Raw genomic sequence first — 16,666 nt, 5'->3', positions numbered from 1 at the left:
TTTCATTCTTTTGGTAGTGCCCTTTGATGCACAAAATTTTTAAATTTTGATGAAGTCCAATTTATCTATTTTTTCCTTTCATTGTTTGTACTTTTGGTGTCTTACATCCACCTTTGAGTCATTTAATACATTCACAGAGTAGGATGATATTTTACATACTTAAATCTGATTATCACTCCCCTCCTTAACACCTTCTATAGTCTTCCATTGCACTTAGGATAAAGCCCCAAATCCTCCCCATGGACTACAAGGCTTTGTATATATAATTTGGTCCCTGTCTTTCTCTTTATTTTTTTTTTCAACATATGAAATTTATTGTCAAATTGGTTTCCATACAACACCCAGTGCTCATCCCAAAAGGTGCCCTCCTCAATACCCATCACCCACCCTCCCCCCCCCCCCCCCCCCCGGCTTTCTCTTTAGTCTCATTGTTCCACATTTCCCACCATCTTCTTTGCCCTCAGTTTCTCAGGTATGCCAGGCTCTCTTTAATCCCAGGACTTTATTTTTTTTTTTTTAATGTTTATTTATTTTTCAGAGAGAGAGAGAACATGAGCGGGGAGGGGAATGGGGGGGAGACATAGAATTCGAAGTAGGCTCTGTGTTGACAGCAGAGAGGCCAACATTGGGGCTCAAACTCACAAGCCACGAGATCATGAGCCAAAGTCAGAGGCTTAACCAAGTGAGCACTCCAGGTGCCCCTAATCCCAGGACTTTCTCCTGTCGGGAATGGTCTTCCTCACCTCCTCTGTATTTAGCTAATTCTAATTCAGCCTTCAGGTTAAGGATGTCACCTCCCTAGTGTCACCTCCCTTAAGTGTCACCGCCCTAGGCGTCTTGCTTAACCCCCAGCCTCAAACTTGTTCCAGCTTGTGAGAGGTGCAGGTTTGCATCTAGATGTTAAGCAGGATCATTAGAAATTAAATTATAGGGGCGCCTGGGTGGCTCAGTCGGTTAAGCGTCCGACTTCGGCTCAGGTCACGATCTCGCGGTCCGCGAGTTCGAGCCCCGCGTCGGGCTCTGGGCTGATGGCTCAGAGCCTGGAGCCTGCTTCCGATTCTGTGTCTCCCTCTCTCTCTGCCCCTCCCCCGTTCATGCTCTGTCTCTCTCTGTCTCAAAAATAAATAAAAAACATTAAAAAAAATTTAAAAAAAAAGAAATTATATAAACACAGTCAAATGCATTATATTAAGAACAAACATGTGAAACATTACATCCTGATTATGTTGTACTATTTAAAAAAAATTTTTTTTATCGTTTATTTATTTTTGAGACAGAGACAGAGCGTGAACGGGGGAGGGGCAGAGAGAGAGGGAGACACAGAATCGGAAGCAGGCTCCAGGCTCTGAGCCATCAGCCCAGAGCCCGACGCGGGGCTCGAACTCGCGGACCGCGAGATCGTGACCTGAGCCGAAGTCGGACGCTTAACCGACTGAGCCACCCAGGCGCCCCTATTATGTTGTACTATTATCCACGCTCCTGAGGCCATCTACACCTGGCAGTACAATGTACTGGTCTCCTACCGTGTATCTCATCCCAACTCTGCCTTTGGTGGCAGGGACAGCCTGAAATCAGTCACGGTGGCAGCATTTACACAAAGGACACAAAGCAGGGTATTTTGGGGGTGGAGTAGGGGTAAGATTTACCAGCACAGCACCATCAGATCTCCCTCAGGTGCTGACATGGCATCCCAGACTTTGGTCTTTTCCACTCCTGTGATCTCTTAATTTATTATTGAAATAGTGGGTTTCCTGTTGGTGCTTCTCGTAAGGATGCCAACTCCACGAGGGAGGCAAAGCTGTACATGCCACCCCCTGTTGATCGCTGCACTCTCAGCACCCAGCACAGTCAATAGCATATGATAAACACTTAATGATTTTGTTGACAGGTTGTCAACAAGGCCCAAGAAGCAAGCTCTAACCTTTTAAACACAGAGGGGTTGACAGCAGGGATTCATCTAGAAGAGTATGAAATTTTCCATTTCACGGACTGGGCTATCTTGAGGATGTACACACTGGTGATCACTTAATTATGTTCTGAACTTGACCAGGCTTGAACATGGCCTTGAGGATTTTTTCATTAGAAGATAGTCAGTGATGGCCAACGATGCTTTTCACCTTGGTTCTCTATACAGACGTGCTGGTTTTCCCACCCTGTCTGTTGGTTTCCAGCTGCCTACCTCTGGCCTCTGCTCCATTCCACATGGCATTCTTCCTCATATGTTTTCAACATTTTCTTACAAGGACATCAGTCGTACTGGATTAAGTAAGGGCCTACCCTTGTCCAGTGTGACCTTATCTAAACTAACTGCATCTGCACAGACTCTATTTTCAATGTCACATTCTGAGGTACTGGGGCTTAGGTTTAACTGTTACTAGTAAAATACAACCATCTTGGCAAACAATTCTTTTTTTTTTGTTTACTAAATTTTTTTTTAAAAATTTTATTTATTTTTGAGACAGAGAAAGACAGAGCATGAACGGGGGAGGGTCAGAGAGAGGGAGACACAGAATCGGAAGCAGGCTCCAGGCTGTGAGCTGTCAGCACAAAGCCTGATGCGGGGCTCAAACTCACAGAATGTGAGATCATGACCTGAGCCGAAGTTGGACGCTTAACCGACTGAGCCACCCAGGCGCCCGTTGGCAAACAATTCTGAAGGCACTGGGTCTGGAGCTTTGCAATCTAGGTTCATTTTATTTAGAGACTTAAGAAGAATCACACATCGTCAGGTCTGATCAGAAAAACCAGTATCATATGCCAGGCTAGCACTCTTACTTCCGAGAGGCCTATGTGGCTCTCACTGTATGTTCCTGGGAAGCTAACTGAATTAAAAGTGATTGTCAGAGTTATATATTGATGTTTCTGAAAGGCTCTGGAAAGTCTCTGGTTAAATGTGGCAGACTAAACACTTGCTTTTATCTCCACCATCTCCTGAAATCCCCCCCCAAAATGAGAGGGAAAAAAAGTGGGGGAGGAATAGCCATAAATCATAATTTCTAAGAAAATGGAATGGAGGTAACTAAGATATAACAACAACAACAACAACAACAACAACAACAACAAAAGGTGTGGGGAGTTGGAAAGAGAAATAACTGTCACCTGACTTATCAGACCAAAGGACACAGAAACCTAAGGCTGCAGTTGGGGAAGCCAGCAGGAAGGGAGTTAATCTCCCCCCGAAGAACCCTGAAAAGCCTTGGGAATCTGAGAGCGAGAGGCGCAGAATACGCTGAGAACTGGAAGATTGGTCGCAGTGAGGCAGGAGGGTCTCTCCTTGACCTGGCAGGAAACTGGAGATGGACTCTGTGAAGAAACTGAGTCACAGAGGGTGTGGTCTAGGGGACCCAAGACAGGGCTGGCAAATGTGTGTGGGGCGGGGTGGGGGCCTGTGTCTCACAACAAAAACTGGAGTCTGATCTCTCAACGGTGGCTTCCAACTTGGCCGCACATTGGAATCACCTGAGGAGCAAGGTAGGCTCCACTTCCAGAGCCGATGAAATTGCTCTGAGGTGCAGCCCAGCATCAGGAATTTTCAACGTTCCCCAAGTGATTGTAATGTACAGCCAAGCCACAGAAATTCCACTTTAATGTAACCTACAGGCAACAGCTTCTTGTGTGTCATTCCTGATCTTTTCAAAGAACCAACTTTTAGTTCTACTGATATTCTCTATTCTTTGTCCATTTCCTACTTCACTCATTGGTCATCTTATTTCCTTTCCTCTCCTTTGCTTATTTTGGGTTTAATTTGCCCTTCTTCTTCTAGTTTCTTAAAGTGGAAACACGAAGCATGGGCTTTATGAAGACTTTTTTTTTTTTTTTTTTCTCTAAAAGTAGCATTTAATGCTATAAATTTCCCTTAAAGCACTGCTGTAGCCATGTCTCACAAATGTTACGTTGGGTTTTCTTTTTGATTGTGTTCCAAATATTTCTTAATTTCTCTTGTGATTTCTTCTTGGGCTTATGAATTATTGAGGCGTATCCTTAGTTTCCAAGAATTTAGGTGTTTTTTTTTTTTTTTGTGGACATCTTTCTGTTATTATGTTTAATTCTATTGTATAGAGAAGAATTTTGATCCTTTTAAATTCACTGAGACTTGTTTCATGGCCCAGAATATGTGACACCCTGGGGCATCCTATGTTCATTTGAAAAGAATGTGTCCTCAGTTGGGTGAAATGTTCTATAAAGGTCAATTAGGTCAAATCAGTTGTGAGTGTTATAAAACTGTCTATAGGCTGATTCATTTTTTGGTCTGTTTCATCTGTTCATTCTTGAGAAATGAATATTAAATCTTCAACAATAACTTTAGCTTTGCCTAGAAATTTCTCCTTTCAATTCTAAAAGTTTTTGTTTCAAGTATTTTAAAGCTATGTTATTGTGTGCCTACACACTTGGAATTATTACGTCTTCTCGATGAATTGTCCCCTTTACCATTATGAAAAAGCTCTTTTTATCCCTGCTAATATTATTTGTTCCAAAGTATACTTTATCTGAATACAATTCAATATAGCCTCTCTCTAGCTTTCTTATGATTAGTAATTGCACAGCATGTCTTTTTCAATTATTTTGCTTTTAGTCTATTTGCTTTTATACTTTAAGTCAGTTTCTTGTAGATAGGGTATAGATGGGTTGTTTTATAAGATCGTGAGATTCTTTTGATGGGAGGTCACAACAGAATGATGCTAGGATAACAGAAAGGCAGAACTGTGTTATTTACAGCTCCAAAGGGGAGCAGGCTGTCAGGCAGGGCCACACAGGGCTCTGCCCTTAGGGGACAGGAAGACTGAGCTGCAGGCAACAGTTTTTGTTTTTTTAAAAATTTTTTTAATGTTTATTTATTTTTGAGAGAGAGAGAGAGAGAGAGGGCACAAGCAGGGGAGGAGCAGAGAGGAAGACACAGAATCCAAAGCAGGATTCAGCTGTCAGCACAGAGCCCGCCGCTGGGCTCGAACTCACAAACCGTGAGATCATGACCTGAGCTGAAGCCGGACGCTCAACCGACTGGGCCACTAGGCGCCCTTGCAGGCAACATTTTAGATATGGTAAGTGGGGTAAGGTTAGCTAGGTTTTGTGGGGCCCCTTAAATAATATCAAGGGCTCCAGGGGCAGGGGGGCTGTACCTAGCTGTTTGGTACCTGACCCTGGTTAGTTAGGGCTGGTGCACAGTGGTGTGGGGTGTGACAGCCCTAATAGAGGAAGTTGTGGGAGTGCAGACTCCATCAGTGCTCAAGAAGAGGAACTCGCTGGCTTCCAGCCAGGGACAAGATTGGATTAAGACAGCAGTTAAAAAAAAAAAAAAAAAAGTTGTTTTTTAAATCAAGTGTAATAATGTCTACTTTTAATTGGAGGGGTTAGATAATTTACATTTAATGTGATTATTATTTTGGTTAGGCTTAAGCCTATTACCTTGCCCTTTGTCTTCTATATTGCTCTTTGTTCCTTTCCTCCCTTTTCCTGCCTCTTTTTATTTATTTATTTTTAAATGTTTATTTATTTGTGAGAGAGAGAAAGAGCACTCACAAGCGGGGGAGGGGCAAAGAGAATGGATCTCAGAGGATTAGAAGCCTGCTCTGTGCTGGCAGCAAAGAGACCAATGAGGGGCTTGAACCCACGAAGAGATCATGACCTGAGCTGAAGTTGGGTGCTTAACTTAACCGAATAAGCCACCAGGCGCCCCGCCCTGCCTGCTTTTTAAATTTAGTATATTTTATGATTCCACTTGATCTCTACCATTAATTTATTAGCTATATACCTCTTTGCTGCTTTTCATTCCCCCCCCCCCACATACTATAGTTTATATTTTTTGTTATTGCTTTTCACTTTTAAATATTTGCCCTAGGGTTTCAGTCTATACCTTTAACTTACCACAGCCTCCATCCAAATAAAAGTATGTCTTAAGGACCTTGTAACAGAGAACTTCCATTCCCTGAAAACCACCCATTCTTTGTGCTGTTTTTGTGATAAATTCTGCTTTACAGATGTTTTAAACCCTGTAACACATTTCAATGTTTACAAACTTAAACAATTATCTTCTAGTTTTTAAATAAGGAACAATGTTTTTTATGATTATCTACATATTTATAATTTCCAGCCTGCTTCATTTTTTATGTGAATCCAAATTTCCATGTGGTGTAAATTTGCTTCTGCTTGAAGATTTTCCTTTAAGGTTTTGTGTGTGTGTGTGTGTGTGTGTGTGTGTGTGTGTGTGTGTGTGTGTGTTGCAGGTCTGCTGGCAGTTAATTCTCCCGGCTTTTTGATCGTTTGAAAAGCCTCTATTTTGCCTTCATTTTAAAAAGATTTTTTTGATAGATGTAAAATTCTAGATGGGCCTTTGTGTCTTTGTTTTTGTTCAGGGCTTTCAAGATGTCACTTTAGTGTCTTGTGGATTGAAGTTTCTAAGGAGAAGTCTACTTTAATTTTTAACTGTGTCCTGTAATTTGCTTTTCCCTCTGGCCGTTTTGAAGATTTTCTCCTCATTATGGATTTCTGGCAATTTGACTGTCATTTTCTGTCTGGTTTTTCTACTTGGATTTCCTCAAGTTTCTTAGCTCAGTGTGCTTATAGTTTAATCAAATTTTGGACTTTTTGAGACACTGTGCTCAAAGATTTCTCCTGCTCCCTCTCCCTCCACTGCACGTATGTTATGCACCTTGAGGTTGTCCCAAACTTCACGGAGGCTCTGTTCAGGGGTTTCTTTTGTCTTTCAGTTCAGGTGGCTTGTACTGCTACATCCTTAAGTTCATTGATCTTTTCCTCTGCACTAAATAGTTAATCTCACCCAGTACCTATTTCATTTCAGATATTTTTCACCTCTAAAAAGCTCCATTTGATTCTGTTAACCATTCATCTTTCTTCTCGTCACATCCATGTTTCCTCTTACATCCTTGAACATAAGAAGCACACTTATAATAGCTGTTTAACGTCCTTGCTGCTAATTTCATTTTCTCAATCATTTCTTAGTTTGCTTTTAAAGGCTGCGTTTTCTCCTTCTTATGGGTCCCATTTTCCTGCTTCTTTATAGGGCTAGTAGTTTTTGACTGGATGCGAAACATTGTGAATTTGTTATTACCAAATGCTGGGTTTATATTCCCTTAAAGAGTATCAAACTTTCGGGGCGCCTGGGTGGCTCAGTTGGTTGGGCGGCCGACTTCGGCTCAGGTCATGATCTCGCGGTCCGTGAGTTCAAGCCCTGCGTCGGGCTCTGTTGTCTCTGAGCTGACAGCTCAGAGCCTGGAGCCTGTTTCAGATTCTGTGTCTCCCTCTCTCTGACCCTCCCCCGTTCATGCTCTGTCTCTCTCTGTCTCAAAAATAAATAAACGTTAAAAAAAAAAAATTAAAAAAAAAAAAAAAGAGTATCAAACTTTTTCTGGCAGGCAGTTTAAGTTGCTTGCGGATTAGTTCGATCCATTTGAAGTTTGTTTTGCAGCTCTTTTAAGGGAGGTCTAGAGAACCCACTAGCCTAAAGCCAATAGAATCCCACCTTTAAGGCACGGCCCTTCTGGTCTCTACTGAATGCCCAGGTATTCCATGAGACCTTTCCACCCTGACTGGCGGGAACTTAAGTGGTTTTCAGACCTATGTGAGATTTAAAATCTATTTATGTCATGGCTCCCCGTCAGTTATTCTTTTCTCGAAAAACGTTGTTGTCCACACTAGTGAAACTCTACCATGGGCATAAGCAGATTAGTATTTAGCCTAAACCTCAAGAGAGACCATATGCAGATTTCTGGAGGTCTAACTTCTGCCTTTTAAGTACTCTGCCCTGAAAAGTTTAGCCACCTTGCCCTCTCTAAATTCCATTCTCTAGTTAGGCTTCTTTTTTTGTACCATGGTCTGAGCATTTCTTCCCGGCAGAAGGCCTAGGTGATAGTAAGGCTCACCTCATTTTTCTCCTTTTCTCAGTTTTGCGCTGCGTGTTGTCCAAGTCTGAAAACTGTTTTTTCCTATATGGTTTCCAGTTTTCTAGCTGTTTATGGTGGGAAGATACTTCCGGATTATCTTATCAATAGGAGCACAAGTAAGTATCCCGCTCTTTTTCTATTCTTTTCTTTCCTTTCTTTTTTCTTTTCTTTTCTTTTCTTTCCTTTTCTTTTTTCTTTTCTTTTCTTTTAGCACTAGGGTTTATTAAGCTGTGCCTTAGTACAGACACTAGGGCTTGCCCGTGGTGTCCTTCATGTATAAAGCCTGGACATCCTGCCAATTCTTCTTGAGAAATTACATGAGGAGAGGACAGCTAAGTGGATGCTGTACACACCTTCATTATCTGTCATCTTTACACGGTCAACGGCCACTACCAGACAGAGCACCTTCTTCAACTGGACTGTGATTACAGACTCCACTTCATCCACTGTGGCCACCATATTCTTAATGTGGGTCAGTCAGAAAGGGAACTTGCCCGCCTTTTAAAGGCCTGGGCCCAGGGTTCATGAGAGCTGCTTCAAGAGAGATGCTGAAGCAAAAAATAAGGCATCATATTTCTTGGCTAGCTTCTTGATCAATTTCTTATTTTTGTTGAGTTTCTTTAGTGCCTCAGTGTCCATGTGGGGAATATCCACCCCCTTGGCCTCATCACAATGCTGCTGGTTCCCTCAAAATACGTATGGAGAATTTGGGGTGGGGAGTGGACCCAAGCCGGATGGTGCCCCCGAAGTGTTCGTCCTTCTGAGTGTCACAGCTCTTCAGGCTGACCTGCAGCTCCGCCATCTCCCGACAATTCAGCGCTCACAGTAGTTCCCACGCAGGACCCCCAGCACCACCTCCCACAGGGTGTCTTGGGAGACTTTGCTGCTCATGGTGTGGAAAGCCACAATAACCAGAAAAGAGAGCAAATGCCCCACTCTTATATTTCAGTTTCTGGCAGCAGATTACCTGATTGAGGGAGTCCTCAGTAAGAAACACCGACACTAAAAGAGGAAGAGGGACCAAAGAAAACAGATAATGCCAAGATCAAAGTATTTTTTTAATGTTTATTTTATTTTTTTGGGGGGGGAGGGGCAGAGACAGAAGGAGACACAGAATCCAAAGCAGGCTCCAGGCTCTCAGCTGTCAGCACAGAGCCCGACGCGACACTCAAACTTACAAACCCGTGAGATCATGACCTGAGCCGAAGTCAGATGCTTAACTGACTGGGCCACGCTAAAGAACAAAGTATTTTAAGAATTTATAATTAAAACCCTAAAAGGGACCCAGGAAGATACTACATCACTGAAATCAGAGAATGCTGTGAAAATTTTTTCTAATTCAGGGAATAAGAAAGTTTTGAAATTAAAAATATGCTAGCAGGAGCTAACATTTCAGCAGAAAGTATGAAAGGTACATCTGAGGAAGTTTTTTAGGCAGTTGAACAAAACGACAAGGAGAAAGAAAATACAAGAGAAGAGACAAAATCATTACAGGACTGATCAAGAGATTCCAAATTGTCAATTGAAAGGATCTTTAGAAAAAGACCATAGAAAAAAATGGAGGACAGGAAATTACAGAAAAAAGAACAGAAAATTTCCCAAATAGCAGTGTGAACCTCTAGATTTAAAAGAACCAGTGACTGACCAGCTCAATGGATTAAAAAAAAGAAAAAGGATTCTTACCAGGTAAATGTGACAAAATCTCAGGACGCCTCAACAAATGAGATGCTCTCAAAAGCAGACAAGTGGTCAGAAATTAGAGTGGCACAGAGATAAAGAGATGAGAGGGTAATGGGATAGTGCCTACGACTTCTAAGAGGACGTGACGGCCATCCGGAGATTCATACCCTGACCAATTATCAAGTGAATTTAAGGGCCTAATAAAAATATTTTCAAACAGGCAAGGCAACAGAAATTTGACTTTCTATACATTCATTCTCACGAAGGAACAGAAGGATGTACTCCATCAATCACAGTGAAAACCCAGGGGAAGATACAGGGTCCAGAAAATGAAGCATTTCCAACAAGAGATTGTGGGAAGCCCCTGGAAAGTTCTGGAGGGAAATTCCAGGGTTACAGCTGTGTAGCCAGCCCAGAGGACAAATAGCATAGGCCTGAGCAGGACAATGGCAAGGGCATATGCAGAAAAGCAGACAAGGGGACCTGACTATTGACTTGATGTGACTGTATTGCTAAGACTTTTTGTTTAGTGTGTTATTTAGAATTACGAAGGCAAATACAAAACACTGCAAAGATTTAAAAATGGTTGCTCTACAACGTGGACGGAACTAGATAGAGAGTGTTATGCTGAGTGAAGTAAGTCATACAGAGAAACACAGATACCATATGTTTTCACTCTTAAGTGGATCATGAGAAACTTAACAGAAGACCATGGGGGAGGGGAAGGAAAAAAAAAAGTTAGAGAGGGAGAGAGCCAAACCATAAGAGAGTCTTAAACACTGAGAATAAACTGAGGGTTGATGGGGGATGGGAGGGAGGGGAGGGTGGGTGATGGGCATTGAGGAGGGCACCTGTTGGGATGAGCACTGGGTGTTGTATGGAAACCAATTTGACAATAAATTTCATATTAAAAAAATAAATAAAAAATAAAAATGGTTGCTCTGCGTAGTAAATATTGGAGATCCCAAGGGCCTCGGGGAGTGACTGTCAGTTTTTGTTTTAACCCAGTACTTCTGTTTAATTTTTAAAAACTTTTCATTTATTACTTTGATAAGTAAAAATAATAATAAAAGGGTAAGAGGCCTAGAAACAAAAATACACAAACACTAGACCCATTCCTGGCACAACTTCTTGGCTGCTCCCCCAAGGACGTGTGACTGTGGCAGGTGGTCAGGTCACCCCAGTGGGGTGGGGTCAGCTCAGGGCCAGAGTGTGGTCTTCCAGCCCTGGAGACGCAGCCCTAATATCCAGCCAGGAAAGCTAGAGCCCTGGACAACTGGAGTTCCCACTGTGAATTTATTTTTAATTTATTTTTTTTAGTTTATTTATTTATTTATTTATTTATTAATGTTTATTTATTTTTGAGACAGAGAGAGACAGAGCATGAACGGGGGAGGGTCAGAGAGAGAGGGAGACACAGAATCGGAAGCAGGCTCCAGGCTCTGAGCCATCAGCCCAGAGCCCTACGCGGGGCTTGAACTCACGGACCGTGAGATAGTGATCTGAGCTGAAGTCGGACGCTTAACCGACTGAGCCACCCAGGCGCCCCTAGTTTATTTATTTTTGAGAGAGACAAAGACACCATGAGTGGGAAAGAGGCGGGGGTGGGGGGGGAGAGAGGGAGAGAGGGGGAGAGAGAGAGAGAGGGGGAGAGAGAGAGAGAGAAAGAGAGAGAGAGAGAAAGAGAGAGAGAGAGAAAGAGAGAGAGAGAGAAAGAGAGAGAGAGAGAGAGAGAGAGAGAGAGAGAGAAAGAGAGAGAGAGAGAGAGAGAGAGAGAGAGAGAGAAATCTCAAGCAAGTTCCTCACTGTCAGGACAAAGCCTGACACAGGGCTCAAACCCACAAAACCGTGGGATCGTGATCTGAGCGGAAACCAAGAGTCAGACACTTAACTGATCGAGTCACCCAGGTGCCCCCACCCAGTGTAAATTTATAAGGGACTGCACCAGAGGGCCAATTTAGTGAGAAACAGAATCATGAAGGCTGATTGGAAATTCACATGAACAAGTCTACACATTCTCTCCTTAATAGAGAAACAAACTCAAGAAGTCTACATTCAGAAGGTGGCTTGATAAAGAGGGAATCAAAGTGTAGGGAGTCATATAGTTCTCAGAAATAGTGTAAATACTTAAATAAGATATACGATTAAAATAGCCTGGTGAGTCACCTGCTCCTTTAATAGTTATCAAAGATCAACAAACTTTCTCTGTAAAGGGCTAGATATTCAAAGTTTCCACTTCACAGGCTGTCTCTGTCATAACTGGTCAACTCAGCTGTTACAGCTGGTCCTAAGTTTTATCTGACCTGGTGTTATAGATAGCGTGTTCTGCCTTTTCATTCAAGTCCTATTTTTGTTTCTGTTCCAAGAAAAATAATAGCAGAATTTACACCAGTGGATTTTCTAGAACAAGTTGGTTAATGGCTAAGATGTCTGGAAGCATCTATGCATTTTGGCTTGTCATTAAGATTTCATTTCATGAAAGGGTGTTTCATGAGATTCTTACATACAAGGACAATTTAAGGTTGATTCTCTGAACTTACAGATGCTCTTAAAAAAATTGAAGAGGTTTTCTTACAGCTTGGCTATCTGACCAGCTCTGCTTTTTGTGTTCATTTGTTTTCACCACAATTAAAAACCACAGCAATTACTCAAATGCAAAGAACTGAAACAGCAAGAATTATCGTTTGACTCTTAGAAAGTGAACATTTTGCTTTCCAGTTGCTACATTCTGGTTTATTTAGTCTGCTGAGAGCAAAAGGGCAAAATAAGCATGTTTTCCAAGAGTTACGTCAGTTCAGATGACAAACAGCAATTGTAGGTTCAGCCACAGAAAACTCAGAATTTTAGTCATTCAGCACCTATTTACTGGGTGTTTACTGTGTACCTGGTACACACACAGAACAGAGTGCTGAATGAAACACCTTGGTCCCTGGCCTTTTGGAACTTAAGTCTAGTGGGGGAAGACATAGGTTTAAAAAAGAAAAACACTTGGCATAACATCCTCCAGATTCATCCACATAGTTGCAAATGGCCAGATTTCATTCTTTTTCATTGCCGAGTAGTATCCATTGTAGATATATACCACATCCTTTTTATCCATTCGTCAGTTGATGGACATTTGGGCTCTTTCTGTAATTTGGCTATTGTTGATAGTGCTGCTATAAACATTGGGGTGCATGTGCCCCTTCAAATCAGCATACCTATATTCTTTGGATAAATTCCTAGTAGTGCAATTGCTGGGTCACAGGGTAGTTCTATTTTTAATTTTTTTTTTTATTATTAAAAAAAAAATTTTTTTTAACGTTTATTTATTTTTGAGACAGAGAGAGACAGAGCATGAATGGGGGAGGGTCAGAGAGAGGGAGACACAGAATCGGAAACAGGCTCCAGGCTCTGAGCTGTCAGCACAGAGCCCGACGCGGGGCTCGAACTCACGGACCGCGAGATCATGACCTGAGCCGAAGTTGGCGGCTTAACCGACTGAGCCACCCAGGCGCCCCTATTTTTAATTTTTTGAGGAACCTGCACACTGAAGAAAGACAGCACATGATTTCACTCATATGTGGAAACTGAGAAACTTAACAGATGATCATAGGGGAAGGGAATGAAAAATCGGATGAAAACAGAGAGGGCGGTAAACCATAAGAGACTCAAATACAGAGAACAAATTGAGGGTTGATGGTTGTGGGGAAAATGGGTGATGGGCATTAAGGAGGACTCTTGGGATGAGCACTGGGTGTTGTATTTAAGTGATGAATCACTGGGTTCTTCTCCTGAAGCGAAGACTACACTGTATGTTAACAAACTTGAGAATAAATAAATAAATAAATGAATAAAATACAAAAGAAAAACACTTGTAATTAAAAATTGTGATAATTGCCATACAGGAAAAGTAAATAGAGGAGAATATCATTTAGACTGTGGTATCTAAGGAGATTCTCTCTTTAGTATCTGAGGTATCTAAGGAGGACTCTTTGGAGAGATATTATTTGATCTGGGACTTACAAGTTATGAATAGGAATTTCCAGGTATCTGTACCTGCATGACAAACCGCCCCATACCTAGTGGCACAGAAGACTCTTTTGTGCTCAAAAATAGGTTACGATTTCAAACAGGGCATGGTGGTAACAGCTTATTTCTGCTCAACTTGTAGGGTCTTAACTGGGAAAATGGGAATGCCTGGGAGCAATTCCAATAGCCAGGGACTAGCATCATCTCTGGGCTGCCTCACGCACATGGCTGGTGCCGCACTGGGCTGGATGGTGGTGCCAAAGACATAGATGCCCAAGTTCTAGTGTCACTACCTGTGAATAGGACCTGATTTGGAAAATGGATCTTTGTAGGTGTGATCAAGTTGGGGATCTCAAGATGAGATCACTCTGGCTTTGGGGTGGGCCCTAAAGCCAATAACCAGGGTCCTCCTAAGAGACAGCAGAGAGAGAGTGGAGAATAGCAGGAGCACAGGGGAGAAGGGAAAATGAAGGAGGAGGCAGAGACTACAGGGAGGCATGTACAAGCCCACGAGTGGCAAGGATGGCTGGCTACCACCAGAAACTTGGAGAGAGGAGCGGGTCAGATCCTCCCTCTGAGACCCCAGAATAGGGGGGCAACACCAGCTGACCCCTTGCTTTCAGACTTGTGGCAGATTTCAGAATTGCCAGACAATGACTTTCTGTTGCTTCAAACCAAGTCTGTGGTCATGTTATTACGACGGCCACAGGAAACGAGGACAGGTGCCTAGGCTGGGATGACCCAAGGATGCAGCAGCCACAGGTGGCCTCTTTATGTGGCCTTGGCTTCTCACAGTGTGGCAGCAAGGTTCTGAGACAGAGCTTCCTGAAAGCAAGGGACCCAAGAACACAACCTTCAAGAGACCAGGGCAGAGGCTTTCCTTGCCTGGCCTGGGAAGTCACACTGCAATCACCCAGATTCAAGGAGAGGCGACACAGGCTCCACGTCTCAATTGTAGAATTTGTGACATCCCCTAAAATCGCCTCGAGGACTCAGCCATTTCTAGTAGGGAGCAGAGTGAACAAGATCCGTACTGTCCAGGCCGGCAGCTGCAGGCCCCACGCGGCTATTTACACGTGAACTAACCGCCTCTGAAGTACTCCTTTGCCACACGTGGCTAGAGATGACCAAGTTTGACAGTGCAGACAGAGAACATTCCCATCACCGGACAAAGGTCTAGTGGACAGTACTGCTCCAGACTGAGGTAACACTATGGGCCAAGTCTAGGAGCTAGAAAATAAATGGCCTGGAAAGTGGAATGGAGAAAACTGGCTTTAAGGACAGGTGTTTGGGCTGGTTTTTGTTGCTGTATGCCCAGCATCTGGGGCAATTTTGTTTTGTGGAATGAAAGGATGCATACATAAGGCTTAAGTATACCATGTGTCACGCTAGAGGAAAATGCCTCAGAGTAGACTGGAGAAGCAGACAGGGGTCAAATCACACAGGGCTTTTCTGAACACTTTATGGAGTGTGTATTTTAAGTAAAATAGAACTTGCAAAATATGTTGTTTCTTATTTTGAATATTTATGACAGGCCTAAAAAGAAATACATTTATTGTGGCTAGTTGGTTTATTTGTTAGTAAAAAAGGCAAGAGACAGAAATCCAGAAATAACAAAGGTTTAACCAAATTAGAAATCTATTTATCTCCGTTTATAGAAATGTAGGCTGCTATGGCAACTCCAGAATCATCAGGAACCCAGGCTCGCGGTGGAAATTTCCCCCTTATTCTCTAGGATGTCTACTTTGGTCCAGACAGGAGAAAGAGAAAAGGGGAGAGGGAGAGCTTCTGGCCTTCATATCCCGGATCATCTCACCTCCAGATCCTTAACTTCATTATGTCTGCAAAAACCCTCCCTCCAAATAAGGTCATATATACAGTTACGGGGTAGAGGTCTTGGACATCTGCTCAATTCAAGGACACTTGTCAGGAAGTTGCTTGTAAAACTTTCACTATATCCCTTTGACCAGTACTTTATTGTATGACCGCACGTACCTTGCAAGGGAGGCCAGGAAGCATAATATTTATCCTGGGAAACATGTACTGAGCTAGCAAGGAGAGTTCTATTACTACAGAAGAAGCAGAGATAAGACATGAGAGGCACCAACTATCAATCTCTGGCATAAATGTATGCACATGTGCATTTCCACTAGACCATGAACTCCTGGAGAATGAGTTGGTCTAATTCAACCCCGATCCCCAGCACAAAGCACCGTGCTCACCATGCAGTAACTCATCACTGATGGTGTGCTGAACTGCACGCTTTTCAATTTCAAGGTTCTTAAATTCCAACATCTTTTTCAGAAAGATTTATTTCCTAGAAGCCACGTTCCCCACCCCCCACCCTTACTTGCTGAAGCGTGAGGGGACTTTTCTCCAGGTTTCACCCTGAGAATCTGATAAGGCTCCCGGACATTAACAGAAGTGTAGGGTTCCCCTAAAATTCCTCCCCACCCCTATCTCAGGACTTTGAACTCTCACCCCTAGCAATGTGCCACTTACAGTTGAAGTAATCCCTCTGGTGCTGGCTCCAGCTGTGAGCTTGTGCTCCTGGTCAGGAAGTTGCCTGTCTCTCCAAGTCTCAGGGTGATGGTGGGCCCTGGGAAATCCCTTCTCTGAGGGATCCAAAAATAGTTGTTCATTTTCAGTTTGTTCATCTTTTTTTTTTTTTTTTTTTTTAACTGCAATGGTTTGGAAGAGGAGAGGTTGGTAGGGGAACAACACGAGAGAAGGAAAAGGTGAGGGTCAGTGAGGAGAGGCAGGAAGCACAGGAAATAAAGACGCTCACGAGCCAGGAGCTCCACCTTCCCGTAGCCCCCGCCCCCTTCTTCCATCCGGCCAGGTGTGCCACCCACTGGCCACCCAATTCCTGCTGCCACTTCAGCCTCCGAACACTTTTCAACTCTGATTGGTCATTAGAATCCCCTGGAGGGCTTTCATAGCACCCTGCACCTCGGTCTCCCCTAATTAGAAACACTTCGGCGGCTTCTAATGTGTAACTGGTGTTGAGAACCAGCGGTCTAGATTCTTGCTCTTCTGAGTATGGCCCACGGACAAGCACCATCGGCATCAATTGG

General features: G+C 43.1%; 1 protein-coding gene and 1 pseudogene across 1 annotated transcript in view; both read right to left on the bottom strand.

Annotated features, from left to right (window-relative positions):
* Nucleotides 1-16,666, bottom strand: part of GCNT4 (glucosaminyl (N-acetyl) transferase 4) — a 128,573-nt gene that overhangs the window by 73,140 nt on the left and 38,767 nt on the right. The window lies entirely within an intron of this gene.
* LOC109274998 (60S ribosomal protein L10a-like) lies at nt 8,099-8,789 on the bottom strand (annotated as a pseudogene).

The sequence above is a fragment of the Panthera pardus genome, unplaced genomic scaffold (genome assembly GCF_024362965.1).
Source record: "Panthera pardus isolate Hobbes unplaced genomic scaffold, ASM2436296v1 HiC_scaffold_2, whole genome shotgun sequence".
Lineage (NCBI taxonomy): Eukaryota > Metazoa > Chordata > Mammalia > Carnivora > Felidae > Panthera > Panthera pardus.
This window is presented reverse-complemented; position numbering and strand designations above follow the sequence as displayed.